Genomic DNA, 11,327 nt, shown 5'->3' on the forward strand with positions numbered 1-11,327 from the left:
GTTTTCCTGCAGGTGTCAAATCTGAAATAATATTGGAACAATGTCCAGTCCATGAATCCATAAGAAGAACGCTATTAAAACCAATGTTTGGAAAATAAACTTCTTCTACCACATTTTAAAATAATCTGTAAGAAATATAAATGTTAAATTAATAACTATTTTACGACTGTTATGAGATTTTTAAATAAAATATAAAATATATCATAGAAATGACACAGAGATTATAATTTCATTATATTATTTCGTTTATGCAAATTTATATTTACTTTTTAATAATAAAACAGTATCTGAAAATCTGTTGTGAAAAGAAATTTATTTAATTACCTGAAGTCATTTTATCAGATTTCGATACTTTTACAATAACATTTATTGGTGTAAATAAGGTTTCTTGTACTCTTGGTCCATATATAAATATACCATTAGTTTCTTTCAATACAATAAATAAAGGTGACAGCAAATTTCCATTACATGATATTATTAATTGATATTATTAATAACATGATAATTAATATTGTATGATGTATAAGTGTGTTGTTGATGATATAAATTGCAACATACTCTACTTTCTTTACACCTTCAATAGACAATGACCTTCCAGAATGAATTTCCAATTGAAAACCACTTTAATCAGAATTTAAAGTATTTTCAGATTCGAACTGTTCGATAAGTGGTTTCACTGTTTCAGAAAATCATTAGCTGTAACTCAACGGAATCTTCTATATTCTTCTAGTTACAAATTTCGTAATTTTTCTCGAAACAATTCAGTGGGACTTTTTGAATGTTGATGCCCAACTGTGAGATGCTTTAAATATAGGATTTAAATTTCCTATTTCTTCCTGAGCTTGTAAAATCCATCTTTGTAAATCGATATTATGAACTATGAATCAATTCAACAGCTGTAAATTTATCATGTGTAAATTTGGAGATGTATGATAATTTTTCTATACAATTTCCAACTAAATGTAATTGTTCTTCCTATTGTCTTAATTGACGTTCAGATAAAACTCTTCTAAATTTATTTTGCACTGATTTTAGCGGACAATTCCTTTTATTATTATTATTTTCAGTAATATCCCAATTCCTCCAATACTCAACAACTCTCTTTTAGAGAGAACTATCAAAGTCTGCGTCATTATTTAAACATTGAGGATGAGAATTTAAATTATCTTCACTCCATGCTTCTTCATCTTCAATTATTTTAGAATTATAGTAGTTTATAAGATTCTTGATAATCGAGATAGATTTCTTATACACGTGACTCAGACGCGAGATTTTCTAACAATTTAAATATACTTTAAATATATATATTATATATAAAATATAGTTATTAAATACATATTTTCTAACAATTCAATATATTTTTTAATTTTTCAACAATTTTTAAAAAATTTATTTTTTAAAGATGCAATCTTATACAATAATTTTATTATAAAAGAATGGATTTGGAATAAAATTATTTTTAATTTTTATTAATAGAAGAAATTAATAGGTCAATTCTAAGCAGAATCGTAAGACTCGTAACTTGTTCTCGTAAAATTCGTAAGAACTTATAACCAGTATTCTAATTTTATGCGTATGAATCGTAAGGCGTAAGATTATTCGTAAATATTTACGATTTCTTGTAAATCTTATGGCTAGTAAAAAACTGTCTGTAAAAATATCGTACAAAGATATAAACACTTCAAAATTCTTATAAATCTTACGAGAATATGTTATAAATCTTACAATTTTGTTTAGAATTTAGGCATAATTGTCAAAGAAATAATAACAGAGTTAATATGTATATATATACCTTAAAAATATTATGTATTTAGAAAATCTAAATACATATACATACATATGTACTCGTATATTGTACTCGTATATAAAATTTGTATATAAAATTTAAATAGATATATAATAAAGCATATAGAAAACTATACAAATTTTACTTAAGATATCTTTTCAAGTTTTCATATATTTTACTGTTCCGACGACAATTACTTACGCATATGAGCATGGATTACGGAAGTGTTAATAATTAATTCTTAAAAATAATATGTTATAATATAACTTTATTACACATGGTTGAATTTGTAAAAAAATAATCTTTAATTTGGTAAAAAAAAAATTTTTTAATTTAAGAAAATTATGTGTAATGGGGATATTTTGTTAAACAAAAAAATAAATAAAAATTTTTTTATTTATATCTTTAAAGTATTCTTGAAACCGTACAACTTTTATTTAAAAATTTTTTTTTTATCTTTTATACTTTCGACGATATTCACCTTGAAAAAAAATATCGTTCTTTTTTTTAAAGAAATGTTTTACCTCTTAAACATGAGTTTACACGTATAAAAAAATACATGTCGCTTAGATTTTAGTGTTTAATGACATCTCATAGAGAATCAAATCGGTTCTAGACAGTTGTAAATCTTCCTTTGTCAGTTATGTTTACTTCACACTCATATCAAAATAATTAAAATTTAATAAAATAGTTTATACAATATGTATTGTTTAGATTTTGTAAGTATGTCTGCAAATAATATGGTTTTTGTTAAAATAAATTTATAATATCAATTAAAGAGTAATGAAATATTAATTTTAAAGATTAAACAATTCAGGAGCATATAACCAACCTTCGATGTCAATAAGTCATATATTATAATAAACAATTACAAAATGTAGACGTTTCGGTCACCATTTGACCATCCTCAGTACAATTATAATAAACATTAAAATTATTTAAATCTGAAATACTTAAAATAGTAATCTTAAATTTAATACACAACAGAATCTCGCTTATTGTTACTTATTGTATGTAACAGTATCGCCTCTACAAGTATGCAGTTAATAAACAATAATTTTACAAAATGTTTGTAGCATTAATATTATAATGTTCAAATTCCTCTTGTAATTATTTTATGGAATCCAGTATGACATGATTTTCAAATGTGAATTCTCTATTATTAAGACCGCGCAAGTGTCCGATATGTGTGGGATGTTGTACTGTGAGATACGCAAATGACCACTTGCGTGTCTCTCGTTGGCGGCTTGTCATTGGTGTTGGAACTTAAGAGAGTTCGAGAACAATTATAAACTCGACTTGCTCCTGCGTCATACATAATTTCGTAATGACAAGAAGAAGTCTTAACCTCATAATATTAATTCTACAAAAATCATGTCATACTGGATTCCATAAAATAATTACAAGAGGAATTTGAACATTATAATATTAATGCTACAAACATTTTGTAAAATTATTGTTTATTAACTGCATACTTGTAGAGGCGATACTGTTACATACAATAAGTAACAATAAGCGAGATTCTGTTGTGTATTAAATTTAAGATTACTATTTTAAGTATTTCAGATTTAAATAATTTTAATGTTTATTATAATTGTACTGAGGATGGTCAAATGGTGACCGAAACGTCTACATTTTGTAATTGTTTATTATAATATATGACTTATTGACATCGAAGGTTGGTTATATGCTCCTGAATTGTTTAATCTTCTTAATATTAGCCACTCTTAAATATTGAATTATTAATTTTAAATATTTAAGTAATATTTTGATGTTTTATGATATTTATATCTATATAAAAAAAAATATACTGGTAAGAGAAATAGAGCACGTGCGTGCGTGCGTGCGTGCGTGTGTGGAAAGACAGGAGAAAAGGAGAAAGAGTTATTGAGAATTAGAGGCGAGGAAGGTGGTGCAGGAGCATATCGGAACGAGGTACTTATACCGGACTGTATAAAGAGTAAGGTTTCCGGGAATATAGACTGTCACCAGTCTATCTCCCTCGTTGGTAGGGAAGGAATACAGACGAAAAAGCCGATCCCAATCGATCGGCGCGGGATCCGGTTGGAATGATGGAGGCGGAAGCGGGTTTAACGGAGGAGGGGGAGGGAGTCGCTGTTCGAGGAAAGGTGGGAGAGTCCTGGAGTGGAGGAGAGGGAGGGAATCGCTCCTCGAGGGGTGGAGGGGATATAGCACTAGTTTCCTTTTGCGAACTCGCGCGACGCGGACTGAACCTTTTCGACTCTCATACTAATTAAAACTGATGCGGACTGACTTTCTTGACTCCCGTAGTGACTAAAACTGACTATACTGACTACACTGAGTACACTGACACTCTGTGCTTCCGCGGGACCTCTATTTATACCCCGAAAAAAGGGCGTAGTCTTTGTCTAGGATGCAATAGTTAGTTGCAATGTCACGCGAGATTTATGATTTTTATAGCGTCCTATCTAAAGTGCATCATTAAAGGGGTTTCGAGAAGAAAAGAAATGATTTACGTTTTTCTCTAAAAGGCAATATTGCTCCAAGATGACGAATTTGTTATTCTCGCGGAAAATGTGGTTAGGTAAACAGGCGGTTATTGTGCACAACTAGTTTTACGTGCAGGGCAACCGTTGTCAGTCGCGAGTCCGATCTTAGATAACGTTACCGTAGAAAGTTATCCCATGCGTTTTATGATTTTTTAAACGCGACATGGCGCCTGTTTTTCTAAGATGAAATTGTTGGTCAGTCTGACGACAAGGCTTAGATTTTATTATCGCGTACATTACTTCGGTACATTTATGCAATCTTGTCATTTTTTCGGGCCCGCATTAAAGTTGTTATTCCTTCCGGGTTAATTGGCGTTTTACGAGTTTCGCGAAGCCCGTTCGGTCCCTCTTTTCAGATCCATCAGGCCGTTATCAACGGGCTCCTCTCGAATCTCAGAGACGTCGACCGTAGTCGCGACGTGGAGCTAACTCTTTCAAAAGAAAAGAATCGTAACGTCTATAGGACATAACAATTGATATTGTTAATTAGCATGACAGCAGCGCCATTTTTATATCACTTATGATGTACGTGCTTAATTAATATAATTAATTAACGTGTCAATAGCATCATTTTTATATCAAGTATATGTAATATTAGATACATGATATGTAAAAGTGATATTACTTTAAAAGTGATGTAGTGATTATCATTGATATTACTATATAAATCACAAGAATTGTATAATAATTTTATAAGTATAAAGTATAATCAGAAAAATAATCAATAACTCAAGTGCAAAGTCAAAGTTAAATAGTGCAAATCGTTAAAATGGTACTAATGAATCCAAATATTCTCAATATGTTTATTATTTCTTTTCAAATTTCAAAAATTCCGGAAACATCTGTAAATAAAGAAATTGAATTACACAATGTTATAAAGGATAGATAATAGAATCTTCAATAAATGAAATGTCATTTGGTATTCAAATTGATACTATAATATATATAGATTTTGAAAATTATTGGGAATCAAGCTTACTTGATGCAAATTTTGTCTAAGATGACAAAATGGAAAGACGAAGACGATGATCAAACACAAGAGTTGTTCAGAAGAACGAAAAATTGTCACTGATGACTATAAAAGAAGAGCTATTAAATTTTGAAAAAGTGCAAAAAAGGAACAGTATTTCTTTTCATCGGTAAAACATAATAACAATAATTTAAATTAAACTCTCAAATTTTAAAATAATAAATGACAATAAATTGAATACTAATGAGAGCCAACGCAGGAATAGGTGCGCATAAGTATTAATATAAAATACTTCAAATTGATAGGTGATGTGCAGCTTTATTACGAACGTTTCCATTCACTTTGGAGTAATCTTTAACAAGTTAAACATAATCAACGATCAATGATAGTTAGACGATCTGTTCATGATGAGTCACTATCAGGTTCCTAAAACTGAATTTGATATGTTATGTTGTAAAATTGTAACAATATGTAGTGAAGAGACAATTCTCAAAAATTGTGAGTAACTTACTTCAAACAGACGTCAATCATGTCACGAAGCTTTGGCAAAAATAAATTTTCTAATTAATAAATTAATTATGCTACGAGCACTTAATTAACAGTTGACAATTCGGAGTTTCAAATAGATCTAACAAGCATCTCAATTTTTCTGAGGTCAAACCGTAATAAATACAAAATTCTTATGCCGTAAATAACAAAATATAAGAAGATATATATAGACATTATGTATAGAATATTCAACTTGAGGCATAAAATAAAATTCTTAAGAGTAGAACGTTCGTATAAATAAAATATAAAGATAAATATAAAATAAGTTAATTTCATTAACATCGTAATATAAGTATGATGAAGTCGATCAGTATCTGAGCGCAGATTCAAATCATTCTTTTGCATAAGAATATGTGCTTTCTCAAAAATTAATTATTTGTTTAAGATTTTTTTATTATCCAGAATTTGAACATTCTCAATCAAAATCGTAATGAAACTCATTGTCAGTTTTGTGGTCCGTAATTACTGATGATTTGCTGGTAGTATTCCAGTTTATATGATTGCGATGTTCTGCAATCCTAGAGCTTAATTTCCTACTCGTTTGACCGGCGTAGAAAGTATTACAGTCTTTAAATTCTATCTTATATATTACATTTTTGTTACAGTTTCTTGTGGAGGAATGTCCTTCTGAACCTTAATAAATCCATTGAGCTTACTATTACTAAAAAAGAATAACTTAAAATTTTTATTTTTACAAATCGATGAAAATTTATTCCATGTAGTTGTAATAAAGCTGCATATCATCTATCAATTTGAAGTATTTTGTATGAATTAATACTTATGCGCACCTATTCCCGCGCTGATTCTCATTAGCCTTAATTTTATTGTTATTTATTATAACATAATTTTAAGAAGATAAAGTCTTTACAGCAATTATATTGATGGGAACATTACATATAAAAGGAGATACCTATAAAGACAAGATGTTGTATATTTTTGAATATGTCTTATAAAATTTTAAATAAGCTAATGATAAAAAAAGAATTATTCATGATGTAGATTTACGACGATGGGTCCTAAAAGTCAAAATACAAATAAATTTTCCTTCGTTTAAAGTTAGTGCAATATGGATATTAAATTTTAAAAGAAAATGGAATTATATCAAGAAAAATAACAAAATTTAAGTCGTTCTGCAATAATAGATAAAGAGCAAATACAAACTGCATGTCAAGAATTCTGTCAAGAATAGCTACCGTAAAATCTTATACAGATCTTTTTAAACTAGTGAATATATATAATGCAGACGAAAGTAGATTTAATTTGGAATTACATTCAGGCAAAATACTGACCACGCAAGATGTTAAAACAGTTGAAACAGTTGAACATAGTTCAATCACAATCGGCGACTACGCATAGTTATACAATTATGCCTATAATTTCTGCAAGCGGACAATTGAAATCGCCTTATATTTGGTATTGAAAGAAGCGAATGGAAATTTTGGACTACGCGTAAAAGAAAGTTTGTTTAGACCTGCAAACGTTTACATTGCAGCAACAAAATCGGCCAAATTAATTAATAACACTTTTACCAAGACTTTTTAGTCTTGGTTTACCAATATATTTGTACCTGCTACTGGAAGTTTCAAAGTAATGTTATTAGTAGACTGCGAATATTTATGCAAAATACTTAATTGAATATTTTGCATATTTACAGATGGCAATCTCAATCTTTTTACTTTACTTATTTGTAATTCTTTAAAAAACAACGATTGACTGCTAAAACTGTCCACGATTAATATTTAGTTAAGTATTTTGCATAAATATCCGCAGTCTAGTTAGTAAACTCTTAGAACAAACACTGTCTTACAGGTCTGCAAGAATGTATGTCAAAAACAGATAAAAATATATGGATTTTAACTGAATAAAAAAAAAACTATGGAATTGATTCAATCTTTTGATGTTTATGGATTCAGACTACGGAAAAATTTTGTGAGAATATTCAGCGATCGCGTTATGTTATTAAATCATGATATTAATTTACAATTTATTTTGAAAAATAATATCATTAAAATACAATTTTTGACGCATATACAGCTATCTTCTCCACGATTTCATAATTTTTAAATATGCTGGTTCAAGAGTGGGTACATCGAAGAACGACTGACACATTTCGAAACTCCAGTAAATTTTTGTTTCTCTGGACAAGATATTCAAGAAATACCACGCTGCTCCATATGTGGTATATCTGTTATAATGTTCCTGTGGTGCAACAAATATTTTTATAAGTAGCAATACTGTAAGGATTCTGCATCAATCGTAGGCGCGGGGCGTACTTGTAAGCGCAGATACTCGTCGGCATGGGTACGTCACGCGCGCGGGGGAAGGGAGATGGCAACGCGGAAAAGGTCGAAAACATTGATGTTTATATAAACATTGACTGTTTACATAAACATCAAATATTAATGATGCGTGCCGCCGCCGTCGCCGCAGATTCCATGCCTTCACCAAAAATGCATCACGGACAAAATATTTTAAAATATATAATAAAAATTCTTATCTTCTCCGCATCCTCCTCCCCCTTCACTCCATCCTCTGCTTCCCCCTCCCTATCCTCCTCTTCCACTTCCTCTGCTCGATCAGGGAACTAAGGAGATAAACTCCTAAGTTGAGTTCATTTATTGTATTAAACAATTATGATATTTCCTCCGCAGAGTATTCCAGGGGAGGATCCTCCAGGACTTCTCCGGCGGAGACGCTCTCCTCTTCCTCCTCTTGCTCTATCTTCTTTACTTTTTCCTCTTCCTCCTCTTCCTCGTAGGATGCTGGAAAAATTTCTGCAAACAATATGAAAAAAAACATGTAAAATTCGGTAAATGGCTTTATTGTTTTTCGAAATATTCGCCTTTAAGATCGATACATTTTTGCATACGCTCGAACCAATTTTCGAAGCATTTTTTCCACTCTAAGCCTGTAACCTCAGAAATCAGTGTACGAAATGTTTCAACAGTTGCTTCAGGCGACTCAAATCACTCACCACGCATCTTATTTTTAATGTTTGAGAACAAAAAGGAGTCATTAGGTGATAAATCAGGTGAATACAGACAATGAGTCATCAATTCGACATTATTACTGGATAAAAAATCAACGGTTTGACGTGCTGTGTGACAGCTGGCGTTGTCATGATGAAGGATGATGCGACGATTTCGGTTTGTTCTACGCAATTCATTTATGACTTCTAGCAAACAAATTATTGTATACCAATCAGTATTTACAGTCCTTCGATCCTCTAAAGCGGTTGTCACATGTCCGGTATAACCGAAGAAACAAGCAATCATTTGCTTGGCAGCACTGTGTGAACGAACAACTTTTGTTAGTTTCCGTTCATTTTGAAATACTCAAACAGTGGATTGTTGTTTACTTTCGGGCTCATACGAATAGATCCATGTTTCGTCCCCAGTAACGATGTTGTTGTAAACCAAATTTGACCGACCTCGCTTGAATTTCTTGAGCATTTCTTTGCTCCATTTAACATAAACCTGTTTTTGAGCTTCGGTCAAATTGTGTGGGATCCAACGACTGCAAAGTTTCCGTACGCTCAAGTGATCATGCAAAATCATATGTATTGCTTTTATGTCAATGCCTAAGGATGTCTGAATCTCGCGGTATGTTATATGCCGGTCTCATTCAATTATTTCACGCACAGCATCAACATTAGTGGCAACAACAGACGTGGATGGACGACCTTCACGGAATTCATCACTAAGAAAAGTACGTCCACGCTGGAATTCGGCAAACCAATTATAAACAGTCCTATTGGATGGTGCTTCATCCCCAAAAGCCAAATGAAGATCGATGTATTGTTTCGGAATTAGATTACATTTGTAATCGTAAAAAATCATTGCCCGAAAATTTTCACGCGAAATTTCCATTTTTTTACAAAATAACTTCTTTTAAAATACTATGCAAACAAAACTAGTTGGCTTGGGTAGAAATTGTCAATTGAATTATACAAGTAGGTTAAAAACGTCTAATTTACGGATATGATAGTATTATAGCAGAACATTGGCGCCACTGAAAGTACTAGATTGCAGAAACTTTTCCAGCAACCTATGTATCGCCCATCAATATACGGCTTTTAAACGTTGTTTCGATCTTGCGCCATGGATATCCAGCACTCACATGCATGAATTGTCCACGTACCGAATCCTTCGAATTCTCGAGCCTCGCGATACATGCGATCACTGATTGTTTATTACCTATCGACAATCGCGGGCATTTAACGACTCTGCTCTTCCAGAAATTCGAAAATTCGATGAAATCATTGCATCGCTGTACCCACGCGACATACTTTTCTCTGGTGTTCAGCTGAGTAACTTGTTTTATTAATCACGCTCCATATTGTCACTTATGTTATCTGATTGATTAAGAACGCGATGCGCTTAGATCTTTACATTTTATATCAATATTCACATTATTTGACAAACATCTGAGCTACACTGGCGTCGCGGGGAAGAGAAATCACGATGATGTCACTGGACGCTAAATCTAACAAAGCTTTCGTACATCTATGTCTCTTTGTAAAATTGCAACGTTGCATTTTATTGGATCACATTACATTGATGATGATGATGTCATCGGTCGGACATGTCGTAACACATTAAATGTTTTATGCGTGAAAAAAAAGAGATAGGAAAAGACGAGCAACGCATTGAGGGAATGATAGTATATGAGATAGCGCACACGGTTGGCATCAGCGCTGTCTAATACCCTAAAATAATGCATATTAAGGCATTTGATAGCCGGATGCTCTATATACAAAAGCAACTGCCTCTGAACTGACAACACCGATCTACCGTGGCGGCACTTTTGACTTGACTTTTTTTATATACAACGGCCGCCTGTAGATAAACTACGGGCCTCGTTACAGTGAAGGATGCTTCTCGGCGTCAGTCTTGTTCGAGCGCGCAAGGTGGTATGGTTTTTTGTATTATATTATAACATCTGTTTTTCTGTCGTTCAACTAGTGTACACTTTTAGAAATTAAAGTGAAATAGGTATTACACTCATTGAACACAGCGCCTTTGCGGTCACAGTATTAAGATGTTGAACTACTGTCTTAATATACATTCAATAAAATTGAATTAATATTTCAGACATAAATTGAGAGCCGATGAAATTATCGGGTTCACCCAATCAATCTGAAACAAATAAATCCCCCCAAATTCTGCCAAATCTTAAAAAACTGTAATAATTTATTGCGAAAAAATATTGCCTCGGCCGGGAGTCGAACCCGGATCTCTTGCATTCCGTGCGAGCGTCCTGAGCCTTTAGACTACCGAGACCTTAGCAACACTCTTCGCAATAATCGACATATATAGTGAGTTACGCATATTTTTTTCGCAATATTTTTTCGCAATAAATTATTACAGTTTTTTTAAGATTTGGCAGAATTTGGGGGGATTTATTTGTTTCAGATTGATTGGGTGAACCCGATAATTTCATCGGCTCTCAATTTATGTCTGAAATATTAATTCAATTTTATTGAATGTAT

This window comes from Trachymyrmex septentrionalis, unplaced genomic scaffold (genome assembly GCF_001594115.1).
Source record: "Trachymyrmex septentrionalis isolate Tsep2-gDNA-1 unplaced genomic scaffold, Tsep1.0 scaffold410, whole genome shotgun sequence".
In the NCBI taxonomy this organism is placed as follows: domain Eukaryota; kingdom Metazoa; phylum Arthropoda; class Insecta; order Hymenoptera; family Formicidae; genus Trachymyrmex; species Trachymyrmex septentrionalis.